The sequence below is a fragment of the Rhineura floridana genome, chromosome 2, assembly GCF_030035675.1.
Source record: "Rhineura floridana isolate rRhiFlo1 chromosome 2, rRhiFlo1.hap2, whole genome shotgun sequence".
Lineage (NCBI taxonomy): Eukaryota > Metazoa > Chordata > Lepidosauria > Squamata > Rhineuridae > Rhineura > Rhineura floridana.
In genome coordinates, this window is record NC_084481.1 from 183,825,763 (window position 1) to 183,851,821 (window position 26,059).

Below are 26,059 nucleotides of genomic sequence, written 5' to 3' on the forward strand. Positions count from 1 at the left end.
TAATAGGACAGATAATTGAACTCTTTCTGGGACACTCCAAAAGAGATTGACTGGCTGCAATAATTATCATTGGCTGACCATGGGGTCTTTCTGCCACCTTGTGGAGAAGCATTACTTAACTGCTAAAAATTAAGAGGAAAAACAAATAATGATCACCTGATCTGTCTCCTATCAATCCAAGGCCCTCCCCTCTCCCTTCACTGCAAATATATAGATCAGCTGAAAATCCTTTCTTGCAGCTTGTTCCATATGCACACTGGAATTCTCGCAAGTCTCAAGGTGCTTTTGATCAAAAGGGGGAAAATGTGGGTTTTTTAAAACATGGCTGCCCTCCATTTAGTGGAAAAGAACAACTACTTTGTATATATCACAGCAGGTAAGATTATCTGTGGTTTAATTCACACATGTTCATCCCCTCATCACAGTGTCTCTTTCTTGAAGCCCAGAAAGATAACTGTAGTTTATCAAGCAAGTGACTTGAATAAACATCTAATGATGTAATTGTATATGCATGTGTGAGCCAGTCAGGCTAGGTCTAGGAAGTGGGGAGTGACAATCTGATGACCAAAAGGGATTTGCAGGTTAGGAATGCAGACTCTCCCACACTACCTGCGGCTTATTTCCGTGCAATTCCTCTCCTCAGGCACTTTTATCCAAATTGGAGCTCCAATGCTGCATTTTAGTACCTAATTCTGCTGGTCTTGATTTGGTTTGTCTCTGTTGCACTGGTGCAAGCTTCCCAAATTTGGTACACTCTGAATGTTTTGGACTCCAGCTCCCATCATCTCTTGCAAATACCCATGCTGACGGAAGCTGAAGTCCAAAACATTTGGAGGGCACCAGATTGGGGAAGGCTATACTGGTCCAAAGCAGCTTTTAATAGCAGCGTTAGTTCCAACTTCCAATCAGCAGCGGTGTCACTAGCGGGAGTGTGGGGGGGTGCGGATCTCCGGCGCGTGCCCTCCCAGGTGCATGGACGGGGGTGGCTGGTCTTGCGTGTGCACTCACCAAGCGCTCCAGGCTGGTGGTGGAAGGCCTGTCCCGGCTTCACTGCCAGCGAGCGGCCGCCTGCTGTCGGTCTCACCCACCCGCCTGCCTCCGACGAGGAGTTGGCTACGCCGACCCGGAGTACTTCTCAGCTCCTTTGCCAGCCAACGGCACGGGGTGGGGCGGCTCTGGGTGTCATCCCCCTCAGGGTGTCACCCAGGTGCTGTCCGCACCCTCCGCACCCTGGTAGTGACGCCCCTGCCAATCAGACCTCTTGGTGAACTCAGCACTTTTTTCTCTGTATAACATTTGTCTCTCAGTTTTGGATAATACAAATATTATAGATGTGTAATGAACACCAGATTTGGTTCAGTCTCTAATTCAGTGCTTTGTAAAACAGTTGGTCTTGTCTCAGACCAATTTGGAGGATGCCTGATTTAGCTCAGATTCAAAATACATTTTGTTCAGCCCTCACCCCCATTCACTATTAGGAAATTAAAAAATGGCTATAGTTTTGTTTCCTTTTAACAGAAGTGGATGAAATTGGTAAGCCTAATAGCCACTCCAGAGTAGCTAAATCCTGCAAAATTACAGGCAATTTGTGCTGGATTTCTCTATATCCCCCCCCCAAAAAGGTACAGTCTCTGTTTTTTATCTCTGGCAGAATTGGATGAATTTTGCAGGTAAGATAATGCTTCCTTCTGAGAGCATGAATCCTGCCAAATTTCAGAAGGTTGGGTGCACTGATTTCCTTGCAAGGGCCATTACAATTTTGGAGAGGGTGATAAAGAAATCATTTAATATTCCCTAGAGTTTTGTGGGCAATTGGCTGAAATGTTCAGACCTGAAATTGGTGCCCCAAGGTAAGAAACCTGCATACAAATTTGCATACAAATGGGTCCAGGGACTTATTTGGTAGATATCTTTTTAATCAATTAATTAATTAATTAATTGCACTTGTATACTACCCCATAGCCAAAGCTCTCTGGGCGGTTTACAGCAATCAAAAACATTAAAACAAATATACAATTTAAAACACATTTTAAAAACAATTTAAAACACAATTTTAAAATTTAAAACAATATAAAAACAATTTAAAACACATGGTAAAATGCCTGGGAGAAGAGGAAAGTCTTGACCTGGCACCAAAAAGATAACAGTGTTGGCACCAGGTGCACCTCGTCAGAGACATCATTCCATAATTTGGGGGCCACCACTGAGAAGGCCCTCTCCCTTGTTGCCAGACTCCCAGCTTCCCTCCCTGTAGGCACCAGGAGGAGGGACCGTAGTGTATGGGTGGGTTTGTATTGGGAGTGTCCCATCCAGAGCCAAAAGAATGAGGCTGGAGTGTGTGTGCAAGTAAATCTCGTTTTATTAGAGTAATGGATACATCAAAGGCATTGTGCTTCATAGGAAACCCTATGCTAACTCACTAGAGTCCCTAACTATACTCTAGACATGCTCTGCAGCGTGTGAAGGAAGTTGACTCAACGACTCCCCACTGGGAGTGGCAGGTTTATATAGAAAATGTTTTCGAACGTAATCTCTGACTCCTTCGTAATTCCTGTCTTTGCCCTGTCTGTTTCTCGTGGCGACGGGAACAAGGAGACAGGGGATGCGCATCCAACGGCTCATCTGAAGACACCTGCTCCCGAGCAACGGGCTCGAGGTCAGGGGGCGGTGCCACACTGGAATCCTCCTGGGAACTGCTTGGCAAGGGAGGAGCTGGCACTGTCTCTGAAGCTTCCCCCCACAAGTCCTCTGCATCAACTGGGGGCGGTGCGCTCGGCTCCTCGGAAAGGGCGTTACTCGTGGAAACTGGCTGGAGAGCAGGCTGCCCCCCTCCCGCACGATCCTGCTCAGACACAACAATCCCCAACTCTGCTTCTTCTGGCTGCGGAGGCGCCTGAAACTCATGTCTCCCCCCTTCCTGTCCCTTCTGAGTTGGCTGCAGCGCAACAGGGAGAGGCGTTCCATCAGGTATTGTGGTCCCAAGCCGTGTAAGGCTTTATAGGTCAAAACCAGCACCTTGAATTGAGCTCGGAAACATATAGGTAGCCAATGCAAGTGGGCCAGAATTGGTTTTATATGTTTGGACTGTCTGGTCCCTGTTACCAATCTGGCCACTGCATTTTGCACAAGCTGCAGTTTCCGAACCATCTTCAAAGGCAGCCCCACGTACAGCGCATTGCAGTAATCTAATTTGGAGGTTACAAGAGCATGGACAACTGAAGCCAGGTTATTCCTGTCCAGATAGGGACATAGCTGGGCCACCAACCGAAGTTGGTAGAAGGTACTCCCTGCCACCGACACTACCTGAGCCTCAAGTGACAGAGATGGTTCTAGGAGAACCCCCAAGCTATGAACCTGCTCCTTCAGGGGGAGTGCAACCCCATCCAGGACAGGTTGGACATCCACCATCCGGTCAGAAGAACCACCCACTAGCAGCATCTCAGTCATGTCTGGATTGAGCCTCAGTTTATTAGCCCTCATCCAGTCCATTGTCGCAGCCAGGCACCGGTTCAGCACATTGACAGCCTCACCTGAAGAAGATGAAAAGGAGAAATAGAGCTGCGTGTCATCAGCATACTGATGGCAACAAACTCCAAAGCTCCGGATGACCGCACCCAACGGTTTCATGTAGATGTTGAACAGCATGGGGGACAGAACTGACCCCTGTGGAACCCCATACTGGAGAGTCCAGGGTGCCAAGCAGTGTTCCGCAAGCACCACCTTCTGGAGGTGACCTGCCAAGTATGAGCTGAACCACCGCCATGCAGTACCTCCCACTCCCAACTCAGCTAGTCTCCCCAGAAGGATACCATGGTTGATGGTATCGAAAGCCGCTGAGAGATCAAGGAGAATCAACAGTCACACTCCCCCTGTCTCTCTCCCGACAAAGGTCATCATACAGGGCGACCAAGGCTGTTTCAGTGCCAAAACCAGGCCTGAAACCCGACTGAAATGGATCCAGATAATCGGTCTCATCCAAGAGTGTCTGGAGCTGGCCTGCAAACACTCGTTCCAGGACCTTGCCCAGGAATGGAACATTTGCCACTGGCCTATAGTTATTAAGATTTTCTGGGTCCAGGGAGTGTCTCTTCAGGAGTGGTCTCACTACTGCCTCTTTCAGGGAGCCAGGGACTACCCCCTCTCGCAGAGAGGCATTAATCACTTCCCTGGCTGCGCCAGGGAACACCAGCAACTGTGCACTGTGGAGATGCAGGTATTTTTGGCCAAACTGGACTGCAAGTCCAGTTGCTAAAACCACACTATGTGGGTTGGCATGTGTCCTCTGTGTCTCAAGGAACAAGTTATCAGCAGAGTCCTATTTTGCATAATGGATAAGCTACTAGACATTTGATACTCGTGTGTGTTTGTGTGTGTGTGTGTATCTGCTCTTGCAACATTGTGTATATATATCAGAGATGAAGAACTTGTGGCCCTTTAGATGTTGCTGGACTGCACCTTCCATGGTCCCCAACTATTGGCCATGCTGGTTAGGGCTGATGAGAGTTGGAGTCTAATAACATCTGGAGCCAGTGGTTCCCCACCTCATATAAATATTATGAGCTTTAAGAACAGAACAAGGAAAAAAACACTGTCAAAAGGATCCAGTTTGCTATCTAGATTTCTGGATGGAGGTGCCAGCCACCACTATCAAAACTTTGTTCTGCTACTGGTGCTGTCAGAATTATGTACATTGTGGTGCCTTTACCAGTGTACTCGCCAGTAGCCAGTAGCTCCTGTGGTGCCTGTAAAAGGTGTCAGTAAATATTGCCTCAAAAATCCATAGTGCATGAGACAGGGATGGGAAAGAAATGTGATTCAATTTGCACTTAAGGCAGAATCTATCAAACTTTCCCAAACAATATGAGAACTGAAACACAGCCATCTGTTGAAATTCATACTGCTCTGCATTTTGTGATGCAATTCTCCAATGAAACACTGTTTATAAAAATCCATAGAGGGGAAAGTGTGAAAAAAATGAATATATTAGTGAAAATAGCATTCAAAATGCATAATATTAGGAGAAATCACTTGCAGAAATGTGTACATTAATTAAAACTACATACAAAACTGTTTTTATTTAGAGAAATTTGCACAAAAATGCAGAAGAATTTTCATGAGGATTTTTTTTAAAAAAAAATTGCAAATTGCTGCTGGAATGCAGAGAACTGACTTTAAAATTGAACAGATAAGAAATTACGAAAACTGAAACTGACATATCTTTCCATCCCTATCTGTTAGATGTTAATTACTGGTCACAACTGGCCAGATGTTACTACCTTAATTCCTAATGGCAGAGTTATTACTTATATGTACCTATACAACCTATATATATATATATAAGTCCTGTTCACACAGACACAATCAATGTATGGAGGTCCAGGGCTGGTACAATGGCCATGATTCTGCTTCCCTTTCATATGTGCATTGTGCCCACTTGGAAGACCACGTGAAAAAGGATTCTGACGTTCTTTTTCTCTCTCAGAATACTAAGACACATGGACATCCAATGTAGCTGAACATTGGGAGATTCAGGACAGGCAAAATAAAGTACTTTGTCACACACCACAACTGGAATTGATAGATTCTTCCATCCCTAGCACCTGCTTGGTTTGCGTTTGCACTGTCTGACCTTCTTCTACATTGAACACATCTTTTTAAACATGCCCACATGTCATTGGATGCCAGGATTAGACATCAACTTTCCCTTCTGTTCCAACAGAGGACAAGTGCAAAGAATTTCTCTCTGAACAAGTGCAGCAGTGGCTGATGTAGGTGCCATTTTCCACCATTGATGGAAGGGGCATACTCGTACCATTTTATAGTGCTGTCTCTCCTTTTTGCTCTTGTTGTGTTATGCCATGTCTCCCAAGGCAGCCATGTTGTGTTGTGTCATGCCCTCACAGCAGCCATTTTGTGACTGGCACCCATAATACTTTTTCAGCATTTCAAATGTGCCCACGAAGTGGGAACATGTCCACTCAGATTCTTCCCCAGTGCTGTGGCTCCAATCTGAATTAGGCCCCCCAGTCATTTAGTCCAGCTGCATTTAGTATTTAAAAATTGGAGGAGGTTAAATCATAGATCTTCAATCACCATGTCTAGTTTGGTCCTAAGAAAACAAGATCCCTTCAGTCAGGAACAAACAATGGCTGCATTCTCATGTAACACTATTAGTGCTACATAAAGGAGTCAGAACTGTGATCCTGGTCCCCCCCCCCCGTTTTGCTGTGAGGGGGATCGATCGCCTTTTGCGATGGAGCATGACCTCTGGTGCGGGTGCAGATGTTTATTCTGCTGTGGGTGGTGTGCAGAGCTGTCTGATTGGCTGGCTCTTACACCCCACCCATTCTCCCGCTCATTGTGGTTTCGGTGGCACCCTCCCTTCCACCCATTACCTTTTCAGTGCGGGCTTACCTGGTTGCCTCTAAGGAGCCTCAAAGGAATTTTGCCTTCCTTTGTCATTTTGACCAGGGAAGTGCTTTGCCTGTGTTATACTGGATTGTGAATTGGTGGCAGTGTTAGGTAAAAGGTTGTTTTGGCAGGGTCAGTGCAAGGTCAGGAAAAATGGGGTAAGTGGAAAAATTGGTGAGAACCTTGAGGTACCTCCTAGAAGGTGAAGGGGAGTTTCTTCAGACCTGTCCATCAAAGCCTCAAGACCACAAGAACATAAGAAGAGCCTGCTGGATCAGGCCAGTGGCCCATCTAGTCCAGCATCCTGTTCTCACAGTGGCCAACCAGGTGCCTGGGGGAAGCCCACAAGCAGGACCTGAGTGCAAGAACATTCTCCCCTCCTGAGGCTTCCAGCAACTGGTTTTCAGAAGCATGCTGCCTCTGACTAGGGTGGCAGAGCACAGCCATCATGGCTAGTAGCCATTGATAGCCCTGTCCTCCATGAATTTGTCTAATCTTCTTTTAAAGCCATCCAAGCTGGTGGCCATTACTGCATCTTGTGGGAGCAAATGCCATAGTTTAACTATGCGCTGAGTAAAGAAGTACTTCCTTTTGTCTGTCCTGAATCTTCCAACATTCAGCTTCTTTGAATGTCCACGAGTTCTAGTATTATGAGAGAGGGAGAAAAACTTTTCTCTATCCACTTTCTCAATGCCATGCACAATTTTATACACTTCTATCATGTCTCCTCTGACCTGCCTTTTCTCTAAACTAAAAAGCCCCAAATGCTGCAACCTTTCCTCGTAAGGGAGTCGCTCCATCCCCTTGATCATTCTGGTTGCCCTCTTCTGAACCTTTTCCAACTCTATAATATCCTTTTTGAGATGAGGCGACCAGAACTGTACACAGTATTCCAAATGCGGCCGCACCATAGATTTATACAACGGCATTATGATATCGGCTGTTTTATTTTCAATACCTTTCCTAATTATTGCTAGCATGGAATTTGCCTTTTTCACAGCTGCTGCACACTGGGTCGACATTTTCATCGTGCTGTCCACTACAACCCCGAGGTTTCTCTCCTGGTCGGTCACCTCCAGTTCAGACCCCATGAGCGTATATGTGAAATTAAGATTTTTCGCTCCAATATGCATAATTTTACACTTGTTTATATTGAATTGCATTTGCCATTTTTCCGCCCATTCACTCAGTTTGGAGAGGTCTTTTTGGAGCTCTTCGCAATCCCTTTTTGTTTTAACAACCCTGAACAATTTAGTATCGTCAGTAAACTTGGCCACTTCACTGCTCACTCCTAATTCTAGGTCATTAATGAACAAGTTGAAAAGTACAGGTCCCAATACCGATCCTTGAGGGACTCCACTTTCTACAGCCCTCCATTGGGAGAACTGTCCGTTGATTCCTACTCTCTGCTTTCTGCTTCTTAACCAATTCCTTATCCGCAAGAGGACCTCTCCTCTTATTCCATGACTGCTAAGCTTCCTCAGAGGTCTTTGGTGAGGTACCTGGAGGGATTAGGAATAGGAGGCACAGTATTACACTGGTTCCGTTCCTTTCTCTCCGGTAGACAACAGCAAGTAGCATTGGGAGATGAGGTTTCAGACCCTTGGCCCCTCAACTGCGGTGTGCCACAGGGTTCTATCCTTTCTCCCATGCTATTTAACATTTATGTAAAACCGCTGGGAACCATCATCAGGAGGTTTGGGCTGCAGTGTCACCAATATGCGGATGACACTCAGCTCTACCTCTCATTTAAGTCCTCACCAGAGTCGGCTGTGGAAACCATGTCCAAGTGCCTGGAATCTGTGAGTGGATGGATGGGAAGAAACAGGCTAAAGCTGAATCCTGATAAAACTGAAGTACTGCTCGTGGGAGACAAGGGAAGATTGGGAGACATCGACCTGATATTTAATGGGGTACAATTGCCCCTGAAAAATCAGGTCCGCAGTCTTGGGATGATTCTTGATTCTGAGCTGTCTATGGAGGCCCAAGTTTCATCGGTGTGCCGAGCAGCTTGGGGTCAACTGCGCCTCGTTCGAAGGCTGCAACCCTATCTTCCTGTTCACCAGCTCCCACTTGTAGTGCACGCTCTGGTCACCTCTCATTTAGACTACTGCAATGCGCTCTACGTGGGGCTACCCTTGAAAACAGTCCGGAAACTACAGCTGGTACAAAATACGGCTTCTCGTTTACTCACGAATAGCCGCCGATACGATCATATTACTCCAATGCTTTACAATCTCCACTGGCTTCCAGTTATTTTCCGGGCTCAATTCAAGGTGTTGGTATTAACCTTTAAAGCCCTATACAGTTTAGGCCCAGTATATCTGACGGAGCACCTCCACCGTCATAAATTGTGCCGCCCTACGAGATCTGCCACACAGGACCTGCTCTCAGTCCCGCCAACTAAAGTGGCTAGGTTGGTGAAGACTCGGGAGAGAGCTTTCTCTGTGGCAGCCCCCTCGATCTGGAACTCCCTCCCAATAGATCTTCGACATGCCCCTTCCCTAGAAATATTTCGCCGGGGCCTGAAGACTTGGCTCTTTAATCAGGCCTTTACAACCTCTGAGACTTCTAGGATAAATTAGCCTTGTATTGAAATGCTGATAATTTATTATACTGAACTTGTATGTAATGTATTGACTATATCTTATTTATTGTATTTTATCATATTTTACTGTAAGCCGCCTAGAGTGGCCATTGGCCAGATAGGCGGCCTATAAATTAAAGTTTATTATTATTATTATTATTACCTTGTCAAAAGCTTTTTGAAAGTCTAAGTACACTATGTCCACTGGATCATCTCTATCTATATGCTTGTTGACACTCTCAAAGAATTCTAATAGGTTACTGAGACAGGACTTTCCCTTGCAGAAGCCATGCTGGCTCTGCTTCAGCAAGGCATGCTCTTCTATGCGCTCTACGTGGGGCTACCCTTGAAAACGACCCAGAAATTACAGCTGGTACAAAATGCGGCGGCCCGTCTGCTTACAAATAGCCGCCGCCGTGATCACATTACGCCGGTGTTAGGTCATCTACACTGGCTTCCAGTTGTTTTCCGGGCCCAATTCAAGGTGTTGGTATTAACCTTTAAAGCCCTATACGGTCTCGGCCCAGTTTACCTGAAGGAGCACCTCCAGTACCACCAATTTAGCCGCCTGACTAGATCAGCCACGCAGGGCCTTCTCTCAGTACCACCAACGAAAACAGCTAGGTTGGTGGGAACTAGGGAGAGGGCATTTTCAGTGGCGGCCCCCACTCTCTGGAAATCCCTCCCGTTCGATCTTCGACATGCCCCTTCCCTGGATACATTTCGCCGAGCATTAAAAACCTGGCTCTTTGGACAGGCCTTCGGGACCTCTGGGGTGGGCTAAGCTTCCTATCACTATTACTGAATGCCCGTTGTTTACATGCTGTTTTATGCTGTAACTTAATCCTTTATTGTCGACTGTATTGTATTGCTATGTATTTTAAATTGTATTTTAAATTGTATTTTACTGGAATTTAATTGTGTACATCGCCTAGAGTGGCTTTGGCCAGATAGGCGACACAAAAATTAAATTATTATTTATTTATTATTATTTTTAAATTATTTAGTTAATCTAGCTTTAATATTACTGTCTACCAGTTTTCCAGGGAAAGAAGTTAAGCTAACTGGCCTGTAATTTCCGGGATCCACCCTGGATCCCTTTTTGAAGATTGGTGTTACATTTGGCACTTTCCAGTCCTCAGGCACGGAGGAGGACCTGAGGGACAAGTTACATATTCTAGTTAGCAGATCAGCAATTTCACATTTGAGTTCTTTGAGAACTCTCGGGTGGATGCCATCTGGGCCCAGTGATTTGTCAGTTTTTATATTGTCTATTAAGCCTAGAACTTCCTCTCTCATTGCCACTATTTGTTACCACCAGATGGTGAGGACAGGAGCCCCCTTGAGGACTGCCCAGATCACAGGCTCAATGCATGAAGGCTGGAGCTGAGGGTGACCTGAACAGAATTCTCTAGGCATAGTTAATATGCTGGCAAGGTTGGGCCTAGGGGTAAGTAGAGAAACCACCCTTGGGCCTAGAGCCAAGGTTCTTTGCCCCAAAATCTGAGGACTAAGGTTTAAACTTTATAGCACTAAAATTTTAGGAGCCCGCACTGATTTTTAATATTTATTCAGTTTCCCTCCACAGATCTTAATTTGATAATTGGCCCAACTGATCATTCAGCTTAATTGGCTCATTTGCTTAGGGAGATAATTGGTTCAATTTGGCTTAATAAAATGTTGTCCATTTCATCCCATATTTTGTGTATGCCTCACCATTTGGGGGGTCTGGGTGCAATGAGCCTGAGCAAAATGTTGGGCTTGCACACCTTCCCTTTCCTCTCTTTTCCTCCTGCATGGCTGGGAGAAATTTAATTTCATTTAATGCATCTTAGCCTAGTGTTGGATTCAAGCCAGGAATCCTAGTTTAAAACAAAGAATGGTTAACAAGCAGTTTCATAACCGATGGTTTGAAGTTGGTCTTTTGTGAAACTAACTAGAGTTTGTTTTAAATTAGGATCTCTGGTTTAAAGTAGTGCTAATTGGAGATGCTTTAAAAGTTAAAATAAACTCTGCCAAACTGTTTGATATAGATCTTTTAGATACAGAACTGTGCTTGATATGCAATAAGCATTTCCCAAACTGTCTTCAGTGTTGCTGTGCAATTTCCATTTCCTTCTCAGTTTACCCAAAGCAGATATTATGAAGCACTAGACTGGCCCATCTTGTTTTTAATTCAGATATGTTTTCCAGATGTTCAGCATCCACTGTTTTGTTACTATTGGGCTAGATGACTCCTCAAGAAATCCTAGTAATGATTTCAAACACCTCTTGTTACTGGTTACAATGACTAATCTTGAAAGCCTTTTCTTCTAAATTGAAATGAAACTTACATGATGTGATGGGCTTTCCAAAACGCCAGCCTAATCAGGTAATTCATAAGCTCTTATTTATTACATTTGCATTATCACAGAGCACTTAAAATGGCTTGCAAATAATTTTGCTAATGCTATAATTTTGCTAATGCTGTAGTTTAGCATTGCATGCACAAGCAGCAGTGAATCTTGGACTGCTGATGATCCCATCCTTCCCTTCCCTTCTCCAGTGGAATCATGAGGAGATCAGAAGAATTTGCTTTTGCTTTTAAACTACCCAGAGTTTCTCATTATGTCTGAACCCAGGGGAACTCTAGCTAGTTTAAGCTCTGACTATTTTCAACTCTGACTAGTTCAGGCAAGGATCAATTGGTGGTTTATTATCCTGGTTTGTATGCAAACCATAGTTTAAACTAACCAGAATTTTTCCAAGTTTGGACATAAAAAGGCAAGCCTAGGGCTCATGGCTGCTATTATATTAAACACTAGACCATAGTTTAGTGTTGCATTCAAAGCAGGCCTTTTTTAATGTAGGGGAAAGCCCATGGAGTGGTGTTATGTGATAGGGCGTTCATTGCAGTGGCACCCTGTTGCTAGTGCGTGTTAAGTATGCGTGTGATCCATAAAGCGGTGCTGATGCAGATCGGTTAAATAATGATCCAGACCAGGCAAAGTATATTCTAAGAGTCTTTACTGACATTAAGATGTATCGAAACACAGTTCTTTCACCATACAAAATCCCACACACACGAACTGGCGTGAGCTCTGCTCTTTATCTAGATGGTTGCCCTTGTCAACCAGCTGTCGACCTTGGTAAGCCTGGCAACTGCTTTCACACTGTTTAACCCTTTTGCTTCAGGTTTTCCTTTTCTCTCATAGATCTCTTTCTATGAGAAACACAGAAGTAACAGTAGCCCAACACACCCATCTATGGAACTCCTTCTCTGGGAGGTACAACTCGTGACATCATTATTAGGTTTCAGGCACTGGTTGAAGATGTACATTTTCACCCAGGCCTTTGGAAGAAGTTGATTTGACAAAGACCAGCAATAAATTGATGGGCAATGTCTCCTTTTCTCATCAGACTGTTTTTTTTAAAAAAAAGATTGTTTTTTAATTGTTGGTTGAATTTTAATGTTTTAATGCTTTGATATTTGTATTATAACTCACCCTGGGATCCTAACTGATGAAGGATGGTTTAGAAATTGATTGAAAGAATAAATAATATTTAACCTATTTTAGAATGCATCACCATGGTATCTCCTGAGGGTAAGTCTCATAAATGGAAAAACAAGTTTTCCTACTCTTTTATATTAGTTCATGTTATCATACAATAAAAATGAATATTGATGGTTCATCATTGCAGCTGTTTCTGAACCGGGGTAGCCTGACCACTGTTGTCCATGCACTAGTAACCTCCAGGCTGGATTAGTGTAAAGAGCTCTATGTGGAGCTGCCCTTGAGGTTGATTTGGAAGCTGCACCTGGTGCAAAATGCGGCAGCGAGACTGTTCACTGAGGCAGGGTATCACCAATATGTCACCCTGCTGCTGAAAGACTTGCACAGGTTGCCCATTAGCTACTGGGCTCAGTTCAAGGTTCTGGTTTTGGTGCACAAAGCCCTGTACAGCTTGGGATCAGGTTACCTGAAAGATCACCTTACCCCCTTATATACCCAGTTGATCACTACTTTCTGCAGGTGAGGGCCTCCTGCAGATACCATCTTATCAGGAGGTCCGTTCCGCACAACATAGGAAGCTTTAGTGTAGTGGCACCTACCTTTGAAATTTCCTCCCCTTCGATATTAGACAAGTGCCATCTCTGTTATCTTTTTGGCACCTACTGAAGACCTTTCTCTTTCATTTTAATTTTTTAAGTAGAGACCTTATCCCAGTTTGAGTCTGTGTTGGAATTGCTTTTTAAGGTGTTTTTAAAGCTTTTTTTTTTTAAAGATGTTTTTGAAGATGTTTTGTTTCAATATGTTTTTAAAGATGTTTTGTTTTAATATATTTTAATGTCTGTTTCTATGATGCTGTATAGTGTTTTTAGTGTTTTTGTTGGCCGCCCTGGGCCAACTGGGAGGAAGGGAGGATATAAATTTTAAAAATAGCAATAAATAATAATATATATTGAAATCTTTCTTGTTGAGGCTTTCTTTTAAGGGTTTTTTTTGCTGGTTTTGTTTATTGGCATTGAATTTGGTTTGTTGGCTTATTTGTATAGGCTGTGTTCCTAACTAGGCTTCTGTTAACACGACGTCTCCTTCCATTCACAGATAAGACTGAGATCCAGCTGAATGAGGGGGAGAGAATTTTCAGATCTCTCCCTTCCACCTGTGCTGTATCTTTCTCTCATGCTGCTTTAGAAGATCCCCAACCCTCCACATTGAACTGGGGGAACTCATGAGGCTGCAGGGTAAGGGGAAATTGGTGAAAGTCTCATCACCTTTAATAAGTTCAGCTGCAATGTTGTTTTGGCCATGAAACAATAGTGAAAGAGTCCAGCCTGATTCTGTCAAGTTCGAACCTGCTCCCAACAGATAACTCTTATACCTTGGTCATGCTTGTTAAATGTGTACCAACCACTAAATGGATCATTACCTTGAATAATCTTAAACTCCATTGCTCCACAAGTAATGCAAATCGCCATGCATTTAATCTTTGGGGCTCATGCTGGAGAGGTGCCTCTTATGTGCAAATGAGAGAAGGGGGTACACAGATTTAGTATGCATGAGTATGTGTTTTAATGGCTTGTAGACATTGCTGTATGAGCTTATGTGGCATCTTTAAGGCTCAGAGGCCCTCTAGGCTTTCTGTTTTCTCTTGGGCATATGCCTATGAAGCCTACAAAATCCAGAGCTTTTCTGTTATGTTGAAAGGGGATTTTCATGCCTGGGAAAAGCAGTTTTGCCAAAAAACGTTCTTAATCTAAGCAGCTCTGGCCAAAAGCCAAAAATGTGCCATCTTTGTTTAAGTGTGAATTGTCACACTGCTCTATTTTAATCTTGCGCAACACAGCCACTATAAGTTGCATTTCTCTCATATCCAATTTGAAGATAAACTCCAGGTGCTGAAAGTAATGCCTCTTCCCCACCCACCCCGTTTCCAAATCATGAACCAGAATAATCAAAAGAAGGTCTGTTTACTGTACTATAGCTTGGCCCATGGCACTGTGGTCCAGAAGGCACACAGATTGCTCCCAGCCTCTCTTGAAACTTCATTTATGTGCCTGGCTGATAGACAGATGAAAGGCAGGCTACTCAGCATGCGGATGATATTCCAGGTTAGTTTACAGCTGAGAAATGATAGGGCTTTTTTCCCCTTGACTGGCTAGAAAGTTTTCATCTTATCAATAAAAAAAAAGCTTCTTTAAAAAAGAGCTTCAAAAGACTTACACAAAATAGCTGCCAAATGTATGCTGCAGCTTTTTTCTTTTCTTTTTTTAAACCCAGACACTAGCAAATAAGATTTCTAAGAAGCTTCATTTAAGAACTATTTTGGGTGGGGCAGGACTTGGGGGACAGACCTTGGGTCATGTTAACAGCCTTAATGCTGAAGACAGTGTTACACCAGTTGGCTTGTATGATTTATGCACAGTATGATGTTTAAAAGATAATTTTTGTAAGCCATGCTGAAGGAACATGTGAATTTTATGTTTTCCTCCATTTTTTTTTTTAAAAAAATCTGTGTTCCATTAAAGATAATGCTGTCTATGTATGCATGTACACAGCTGGCAACTGCACAGTGAGAAATTCTCAGACGATGTTTTCCCTGAATAACAAATATATTCTTACAACAGTTACATTAAAAAAAAAATACAGTGACACTGCACTTTCCAATCCTCCCATGCTTTTTTGTTGTCTGTCTCTTTAAAACCTTCTGTATTGTCTTGGGCTGCCCTGGAAATGCAGTAAGGATTCCTAGCACATCTCAGTTGCCATGGCAACAGCAGCCTTTCCCATAATGAGCTGCATCATCTGAACTGATGTCACAGCATCATGCAGCAGGTCAAACAAGGCACCTCCTAGCATTGCATCCTACAGATTGTGCTGTAAACATCAAAAGAGGATGGTGTGAGCAGGAGATGGTGAGTGTTTAAACATGAACCTATTCTTATTTGTGTGTTCTGCTTGCCTGATCTGTAGGAGTCTCTCTTATTTTTAGTGTCTGAGTTTTGCCTCCTGAGGATGAGTTTGGAGGAAAGATGCTGCATGTCTAAATATAATTTTTCAGGCAGAAAGGCTTAGACAAAGGCCTACAAGACCCACAGAGAGCCAAAAATATTTATAATCGATCTTGCTGCTTTCCTGAAGATATCCATAATATATGTGAATTCCACATTTTAATTTGTGGTGCACCTTCCTGATAGGTTTCCTTATGAGGAAGTGATAGCTTATTCCTGTATCTGGGAGCCAAAAATATTTTAAATATCCATATCCACTTGCCTTTTTAAAGAGAAGTGAACATCCTATATTCTTAATATTTGGAAATCTTCACTGGTTTGCAGCATCATTATTTACCTCCGGTGGGTTTTGATAGAAGGAGAGCAGGTTAAAAAAAAAAAAGAGCTAACCAGTGCTGAATAAGCACTTGACAGTGCATTGACTTTAAATGGTATCCTACACTGCTCTTTTTAATGGTTTGTAAACCATAAGGCATGAAAACTCCCCACCCCCAGGATTCCATGGTGGAAAATGGGGTGCTCCTCTACCTATGAATATTGTTGACCTGTAAAAGCGACTCTTTAGTGAATCTTTGGCATACTCTTTACAGGAAAGACAGTGAGTCCTCCACTGCAATTGCAGTGAAGGTGTAACCAGCAAAACCAGGCTTCCACTTGCTGATCCTACGCAAATATAGTAACAAGACTAGTGGTTGTACTAACTTCCTCTTAACCAAAGGAGAAAATGCACATATTCTCTTAGAACTTCAGTTGTGTGTTCAACATCAGGGTGATTTTCGCTACTTATAGATGGCATCTAAATGTTTTTGCTTTGTAATCATTCCCCTCCCTTTTTAATCTTTTGCTGCTGGGAGTCAACATGGACTTCACTTAGCTTTTGATGTAACCGGGATGGGTGGGATACAGCCATTCGTTGTCTCTGAATGTTTAGATGAGTCATTGTTTTAGCTGTTTTGCTGTTAAAAGGAGAGAAAATACCAGACACCTGTCAGTTTAACTGACCAATACGTCCACTAGGAATTAGGGAGTGGTCCCCATTTCTGCCTTGCTTATCACAATTCTTATTTTTTAAATGGGAAACGAATAGCTATTGCTGCTTAGTTTTATTGTTTGATCAAACAGCTAAAGCGTAAAGAGCTAATATAAAGCATAAATGAGCAACTGTAGTAAAGAACCGATTGTTTTTCGTAGCCATAATAATCACAAAGGCCTCATCTGGCATTATCCGTAATGGATCTTCTTGATTGTAATTAGACAGCCTGCACTGTAACCTCTGTAGTGGTCTAAGTATGCATCTGTTCTTTAAAACCAGGAAAAAGGCATTAGTGAGTGTTTTATTTACTGTGACAGTTTAAAAGGGACATTGTACTGTCTTATGAAAAGAAGTGTCTGGGGTCTAAGAGGTGATTACCAGCCATGCACAAGGCATGAGTTAGCAAGATGGGGAATGTCTGGCTACTGGCTGGATTGTAGCAAATAAGTTACTATTTGGGAATTAGCTCCAAGGACAGAAGCACCTGCTCAGAAATGCAGCGTTACTATTATACAGCAGTGCCCTTATTGTCTGGGTCCCGAAGAATATGACAGCAATAGAGTTGTATTTCTGGGACAGAGGACAAAAAAACACAAAATGTGAGTGTAACAGACGTCGTTTGTACAGAGAAAAGCAAGTCTGCATTATCTGGATATACCCAGTTTTATGAAGCATAGCTGAAGCTTTTCTGATTTGTTTTTTAAAGGCTGAGTGTACAATTTCAAGTGAGATAGAACTAGGATGCTCAATGCACACTACATAGTGCTAGCTTGCTGCTAATATCGTAAGCAACATAGCCAGAAATAGAACATCCTAACAGAATCCCTGCAGTTTACATTTTCCAGAAATATATAATTTAGTTCCCTATAAAAGGGAGAGCGAGAGAGCATCGGAATGAACCCATTGACCTGGCTGTGTTGTACCTTGTAGTAAAATGGAGAGTGGTAAAGCACATACTTTGCTTGTAGAAGATCCCAGATTCAGTCTCTAGCATCTCTAGGTAAAGCAGGAAAAAGGCTTCTGTAAACAAGGAGTATACAAGTCAGTGTAGACAATAATGAGCTTGATGGGCCAATGGTCTGATTCGGTTTATATTCCTATTTGGACAGACTGAATGTAGAGTTGCATACTTGCATGAAGTTCCTAATGTTTTTGCTACATAATGCCAGCACATTTGCAAACATTTATTTGACTCATTAACAAGGAACTTTAAAGAAGGTTGTGATAAAATGGCCAATCATCTTGAAGTCTCTAGTCCAGTTTCCCCACATTTCTACACATTTAAGTTTGTTTTGAAAGCATTATGTTTTTCTTGGCATTGCTTCCCCTTGAAAACACCTGCTTATAATAGATCAATGATAGAATAGCTTCTAAGAGATCATACCCAACGTTGTTACCAGAGTCAGGAGCTTTAATTCCTGCTCCCCCTCAAAACTTTTGTTTTACTTAAACCTGTCATCACTCAAAGGATCCTAATAGAATAGAAATGTCTCATCTGGTATTTTCTATAGAAAGTTTCTAGAAATAACACGACTTGGCTTGCTCTTGGGGTGGGGCATTATGGCAGGATCTGAACAATAACTGTTTTTTCTTTGGAGCAGTTAGCCTGGCATCCATCAAATAGCCCAACACAATGATCTCAAGTCTGATATGCTCTCTTATGCTGAAGGTAGCACTGTTTTTGCTTACATATGTGTAAGCAAGGTGTAAGCAATTTCTTTTGCATATGGAAGGACTAAAGCGATCAATAGTAAAGCTTGAGATTTTCCTGTCAAATGCCATTGTTAAGAACAGCATAAAAGTATTATAAAATGAGGCGCATTTGTGATTATTCAACCTTAGCTTTGTTAAGTACACTATCAGCAATTTTAATTAAAATAAACATTATGAGCCCTATGGCCAAATAAGAACAATCCAGGTGTGCTAAATATAAAGATTTGTTAACTTTAGAAATAGGACCCTGTCTTAGTAGATATTTAGCTAACAGTTGTGAGCAGAACTGAAAGCACTAATCATTGCAATTAGTGGATAAGTGGAATTAATCAAAAGTTAAAAGTGCAGATGTTTAATTGGAATTTCCTCTGAGCCAGGAAAAGCTATTCCATCCTGATGTACATCTGTCGATTCTGAATATGTGGAAGATTATGTCTCCCCCAACCCCCAAGAGAAATGATAAGAGAAATTATCTTTCTTAAAAATCATATCATATCACCTAAGATAGGGCAATATTTAATTTTAAATCATTGTTTTAAGTAATTAATCAAAACCAAAGTAGAAAATTGGCAGCATGCTTTAATCTCTTCACCTGGCAACTATCAACATGATAGTACCATAGTGATGCTGTGAAACAAGAGTTACTTGCACCTTTCTGTATGCCAGCTTTAAAAATTACTGTCTGCTAGGAATTTCATTTTTGGATTACTGGTCCAGAGAATTGTCACCTTCTCTAGACTGGCCATGTTAGCTAGAAACTGTTTTCTGTTAGGTGGAAGTCTGCAAATATATGACATCAGGCCAAACACAGTCCACTGGCCATGTATTCCGTCCCGGCAGGTACTTGACTATCCCCCCAGTTTCTGCAATATTGGGGAGTTGACCAAAAAACCCAAACAACTAGTGGTTCATCAAGTCCCTGGTAAGCAGCCATACATGTCTGATGACCTGAATTTGGCTTGACAAATAGTGCAGACCTCCTCTGATGTAAATAGAATTCAAGAAAACAATGGAAGGATCTATACCAGAACTTGAAATTTTCTAGTTCATTCATCCACTAGCATTCTTCATGTAGCATAAAGATACATTGTTCCTCATGGATGTTAGATGTCATTGTCTCAGTGTAGCCATAAATTACAAACCATGCGCTACTTCTCTGCAACAACTGAGTGAGGTGAAGCCATACTGGTCCTGAACTGATGCTCAGGTGGGAGTCAGAGATGGGCTGAATGAGAGTCAATAAGCTGAGACTCAACCTTGATAAGACTGAGGCCCTATAGGTGGTTGGTTTCTGGGTCCAGGAATTAAGCAGGTTATCTGTTCTGAACAGGGTCACAGTCTTTCTGAAGGAGGTTTGTAGATTGAGGGTGCTCCTAGGCATCACTGAAGATACACTTGGTCTCTGCAGCTAAAAACGACATTTGTCAGCTTTGGCTGAGATAGCCTGGTCACAGTGATCCATGCCTTGGTAAGCTAAAGACTGGCTTACTTTAATGCACTCTCTCCAGGGCTGCCATTGAAGCTGGTTCAGAAGCACTGGTCTCCAGGCTGCTACTGAGCCGAATTCAAGGTTTTTGCATTGACATATAAAGCCCTACAAAACTTGGAACCTGCTTACTTGAAAAGTGCCTTCTCTCATAAAGACCTTTCTGGGGCAACCCGTGGGAGGTCTTTCTCAGTAGTGGCACTGCAATTGTAGAATTTCCTTCCCTCTGAAGCACATCTGGCACCAACTCTTATCAGCCTCAACAGGAAATATAACTTTCACTCAGGTGTTTAGTGGGTATTAGTGCCTCGGCCTATCTGTTATTTATTTTTTGTCTTCCTGGTTGTAAAGAGTGATATATCTATATTTGTAGTTATTTTGTATGCGATTTTAATCTTTGATGTACTCTGATCTGATATTGCTGTGAATGAAGGGTGGATAACAAATATTTTAAATAAATTAAATTATGAGAACTAGCAGAGGTGAGGCTCACATGCTCCTTTTGACCTCCATACACATCGGGAAGGTTATAACTTTTTGCTTCTAGTTTGTGGCAAACTGTAGTTTTCAAATGCAGCAAACTATGGTTTCTACAGATACAGATTGCCCTATGGTACAGATTCTGATTTGAAGGCAAAGTATTGGTTTGCATAAACCATAATTTGCCAATGAAATGGCATACTAGAGTTTGCTCCAAATGAAAGGTAAAAGCTTCTAACCTCCCTTAATGCATGAAAGCAGGAAAAGAGGGGTGGGTGGTTTTCCATTTCTCACTCTCATAACCATGGCTTGCTGTTATACCCGACTTGAGCCCCTGATTAAGAACAGAAGTACAATATTATTTATTTATTTAAAATATTTATATCCTGCCATTCTACCCTACAATAGGGCACTCAGGGCAGTTCACATAAATAAAAACATACACAATAAAACACAAAAAAATTAAAATAGATAAAAATACATAAAATACAATTAAGAAATCCAGGGGAATGATACTAAAAGGTGACTAAAAGGGTAAAACTAAAAAGGGGAGAAAATAAAATCAGTTTCAGACTCTACTGTCAGTCCCTCCCAAAGGCTCTCTGGAACAAGATGGTTTTCAGAAGTCTCTGGAACACCATCAGAGAGGGAGCAGAGCAGGCTCCTTGGGGTAGGGTATTGCAGAGCTTTGGGGCCATGGCTGAAAAGGGTCTCTCCTGTGTGCCTGCCAGTCTAGCATCTGTCATTCCAGGCATGCAAAGGAGACCAGAGGCAGTTGATCTTAAATCAGGGGCAGGTACATATGGTCATAAACAGTCCTCAAAGGCATTGGTCCAAGGCTGCTTGGGGTTTAAAGGTCAAAACCAGCACTTTGAATTGGACCTGGAAACAAAATGGGAGCCAGTGAAGTTGATAAAGCACAGGGATTATATGATCCCTACGTTACAGTCCAGTTAACATTCTGGCTGCCGCATTTTGAACCAACTGTAGTTTCTGAGCCATTTCCAAAGGCAGCCCCGCACAGAGTGCATTATAGTAATCAAGACTCAACACCATCAATGCATGTGTCATTGTGGCCAAGTCAACTGTTTCCAAAAACAGGTGCAGCTGGTAGACCCATTTGCATTGGCTAAAAGTACTCCTAGCTACCTCAGCTACTTGATATACAAGCAGCAGGGCAGGATCCAGGAGTACTCCCAAACTGTGGACCTGCTTCTTTAAGGGGAGTGCAACTACCTCCAGAAAAACATGCAGTCCTATCTCTGGCAAAGCTTTCCTCTTGACCAGCAACACTTCCATCTTGTCTGGATTAAGTTTCCGTTTGTTAGCCCATGTCCCCAGACCTTCATAGCTTCCAGGCACCAGTTTACGATGAGCACTCCCTCCCTGCAGTCAGGTGGTAGGAAGAGATAGAGTTGTGTGTCATCATCACATTTATGACATTGTACTCCAGATCTCCAGATGACCTCTCCAGCAGTTTCATATAGATGTTAAAGAGCATGAGAGACAGAATGGAACCCTGAGGGACTCCATAGGCCAGCAGTCAGGGGAGTCTTCCAGCACCACTTTCTGGGACCTGTCCCCCAGGTAGAACCAGAGCCACTGCAAAGCAGCTCCTTCAAATCCCATCCCAGCTAGACAGCCAAGAAGTTTACCATGGTTGATGGTAATGAAAACCACCAAAAGGTCCAGCAGCACCAGCAGGGATGCACTCTGTCTGTCTAATGCCTGGTGTAGGTCATCAAGCAGGGTGACTAAGCCTGGTATGTCCCATGACCAGGCCTGAAGCCTGATTGAAAAGGGTCTAGATAATACAATTCATCCCGGAAAACTTGGAGCTGAGCAGCCATTGCCTTCTCAATCTCCTTGCCCAGAAAGGAATGATTAGAGACTGGGCAGAAGTTAAGATTTGCAGGGTCTAACAATGTCTTCTTTAACAAAGGTCTTATTATAGCCCCTTTCCGCAATGTTGGCATAAAACCTTCCCTTAGGGAGATATTAATTAAATATGCCTACCACTCCCACTCGGGCAGATTTGATTAACCAGGATGGGCAAGGATCAAGAGAGCAGGTTGTGTCCCTCATTTCTCCTGTCCACATCCTCAGGCTTTACAAACTGAAAGGTATCCATAGAAAAATGGCCAGAGGAAGCCTTGGGGACATCTGGCATAACTGTAGTTAATGAGGAGTCCAAGTCAGTCCGAATGTGGGTGATTTTATCTGCAAAGTGCCTTGCAAACAAACATGCTACAGCGAGCGACTAAAGGCTCAGGATCCAGTATCGGGCCAGAACCCCAAAGACCCTGGACTACCTGGAAAAGCATTGCCGGATGTTTCTGGAAATATTGTTCTTGACTTTCAGCAAAAGCACCAAATAGATATTGCTTTCAGCTGTCTAGATTGTATTTTATAACTAATTCATTAAATATCTGATGTAAACTGGAGAAGAAAATTAAAAGAAAATACCAGTGGGAAAGGAGCGGGTAAAGTCAACATTGGAAAATATTGGTCCCTAGAACTTGCCATCTTCTTTTCAGTGGGCAGGCCCCCCCCTTTTTTTTAGTGTGACTGTTTCTTCCTCACGGGCCATTGAGATTTCCCTGAGCCATCACTCCTCCCCTCTTGCCCATCCTCCACTTTAAAACTTTAAATCTTACATTCAAAAGAGTACATGAAAAGATATCTACAAAATTGGAAATGAGGTCCCTAGAGTAAATCATAGGTTTAATGTCTATGCAATAAGAATAAGAATACTAAATTGAAATGATCTTGCTTAAACAAGATTTCTGCACACTAACAAAGCACACATTTTTGCTTTTCGGATAGAAAGCTGCTAAAGATAGAAGTTGCTACATTGACAGAACTGCATTTGTTGAAACTAAAGCATTTGTTCCCTGCATGCATACTATTAATGTTTTAATATTTTTAAAGAGGCACAAACATTTTAAAGGCAAATTTCCTTTGTGCACCTTGGACAGCTCCTTGAAAGTCTGGACTAAAACCCAGAGCTGATTCACTTCCCCACTGACATCAGACCCACCAGTCTCCACTAAATATAGGCACTTTCTTTAGAGACAACTGGATGTGTTCTTCCCTAGAATCATAGAGTTGGAAGGGACCTCAAAGATTATCACGTCCAACCAGCTGTCAAAGCAGAAAGCCCACTCTTATGATATGCTTTACAATTGTTAATGGAGTTTAACCATTTAAAGAGCTTGGTGGATAGTCAAGTATCAGGGATGCTGTAGTAATGGAATGCTAGAAGATGATGCATGGATAAGTTCTCATTACTCCAAATGTGGGAGAAAATGAGACATTGAAAAAAACTTCTCTTTATTTGTGATGGCCTACCATGGACCACAAAAAAGACAAAAAATTAGGTATTAGAACAAATCAAACTGGGTGTTAGAACAAATTAAACCAGAACTATCATTAAAAGCTAAAATGATGAAACTGAGGTTATAATACTTTGGACACATAATGAGAAGACATGATTCACTACAAAAGACAATACTGTTGGGAAAAACAGAAGGGAGTAGAAAAAGAGGAAGACCAAACAAGAGATGGACTGATTCCATAAAGGAAGCCACAGGCCTGAACAAGATCTGAACAGGGTGCTTTATAACAGATGCTATTGGAGGTCGTTGATTCATAGGGTCGCCATAAGGTGAAATCGACTTGACGGCACATAACAACAAAAGATGGTATGGAAGTACACCTGAACCTTAGAAACCTTTGGTGAGGGTCATGAAACATCCCAATACACTATGCAGTTGGTATGTGCTCCTAACCTTTGAGAGTGGTGAGATATTCTAAAGGTAGATGAGATGGTTTCCTTTCAAGGAGAGAACACTGGAGACTTATGCTGTATTTGCAATATGTGCTTATTTACAGAAGAGCATTGTGGAAGCAAACAGGCTGTCCATCAAAAGGCAGTACAGACCAATTGGTGAAGTTTCTGTTCATGTCATATCTCTAACAACTGACAGTCAGTGTGGTATAGTGGTTAGAGTGTTGGACTAGAGCCTGGGAATGATGATGTACTGCCTTCAAGTCGATCCCGAGTAATGGTGACCCTATGAATAGAGCTTTCATGGTAAGCAGTATTCAGAGAGGGATTACCATTGCCTTCCTCTGAGGCTGAGAGGCAGAGACTGGCCCAAGATCACCCAGTGAGCTTCATGGCTGTGTGGGGATTTGAACCCTGGTCTCCCAGGTCACAGTCCAACACCTTAACCACTACACCACATTCAAATCCTCACTTGGCCATGAAGCTCACTGGGCGACCTTGCGCCAGTCACTCTCTCTCAGCCAAACCTACCTCACAGGGTTGTTGTGAGGATAACACTGGGAGGGAGAGAACCATGTTTGCATGTCATCTTGAGCTCCTTGGTGGGATATAAATGAAATAAATAAATAAATAACAGCTAGAAACTCTCATTGTAGAGTTCTCATAGAAACCTGCTTGACTGGCCACTTTACAAAACAAGATGCTGGGATAGACAGAGCCCTGGTTTAATTCAAGGCTCGGAAACCTGTTGCTCTCCAGATGTTGCTGGACTCCATCAGCCCCAGCCAGAATGCAAAGGTCAGTGGGCAGGACTACATGGAGAAGGTGATGTCAAGGCTGGGACCAGACGACACAGTATTTCTCTCTGCTCCATGCATTGGGGGGACACCTGAACAGTCTCTTAGCGAGTTGTCTCTTTGGCAGGATCTTCTGCCTTGCTTTGTGTGATTTTGGTATGACCTCACACCACTTTCAATCTGCTGCAAGTTGTGGAAAAGTTCTTCCTCTCTTTCCATGCCTGTACTGATTTCTGGCCCATGCTGACATGTGCTTGGATCCAAACTGCTGATTTAAGGCCTGCCACAGTTCATTATATGGGGCTTTAATCTGTCAGGTTAGTATTATTTACTCACACACAAATTTATTTAAAACATTTTATAGTGCCATTTATGGAGAGGATGCTGCTGATGGAAGGGGGGAGATTTTCCTTTCCTCCTACAGCTCCCTGCAACACCTGTCATGCTGCTCCAGAGGATCCATCTCCAGAATAGATTCAGGGGGTAGGGGTGGGGCTAAAGAGGTTGCATGGTGAAGGGGTGAATCAGTGGAAGTCATCTCCTCCCTTTTGCCAGCAGGACCATCACATGAGCAGAATTCCACTCAAGGGTGGCTCCACTACCAGGAGCAAACTCAGGATCCCAACCAATATACACAATTACCAGCAACAAAATAGAAACAAAAAACAAATAAACAATAAAATGGTGCACACTAAAAGAGTAGATGGGAGCCACTTGTGTTAGTTGTTTGTAAGTTCTTCTCTGTCCATCATCCTAGTTGCTCATACTGTGCAACAGATAACTCAATATCTGTTTTGCTCCCAGAGCTTGCAAGGATTATTCCCGCTGTTGGAAGTAAAACTACAGTTCAGCTTCTAAGTCCTCTTTGAGCCCACGAAACAGCTGATGGATGAATGTTCTTACCTCTCCACCTACAGCCCTACAGCCTTCCCTTCATAGCTATTCTAAGGTCCTCAATAACATTTAAGGCTTGCTTTAAGATCTTCTGCAAACGTCTTATGCAATGTTGTGATTTCAGGGGTGAGATTATTTGCTTCATCTTAACTCTTCAAGGAAGTGATGTTGCCATTCCAAAACCAGAGTTATGCACATCACGCTTCTGAATAGAGGCAGGTAGTTCTATCTTCAAATTAAATATGGTCCTTTGTAATATTTGTGCTATTTACCAATATACAAGTAGATCCTAATAAGAGAAACAGGCAGTCTTTTGGCAGGTAGCAAATCCCCTGAGAATTTTTGCATTTTCCCCAAGGCTGCAGTCCCAGT

At 42.7% G+C, this 26,059-nt stretch overlaps 1 long non-coding RNA gene across 1 annotated transcript; it reads left to right on the forward strand.

Moving 5' to 3' along the window:
- Window positions 1-286: 286 nt before the first annotated feature.
- On the forward strand, window positions 287-15,076 carry LOC133378384 (uncharacterized). Its single transcript, XR_009760992.1, has 3 exons — window positions 287-376; window positions 10,320-10,448; window positions 13,588-15,076. It is a non-coding gene; the product is annotated as an uncharacterized LOC133378384 (long non-coding RNA).
- The last annotated feature ends 10,983 nt before the right edge of the window (window positions 15,077-26,059 follow it).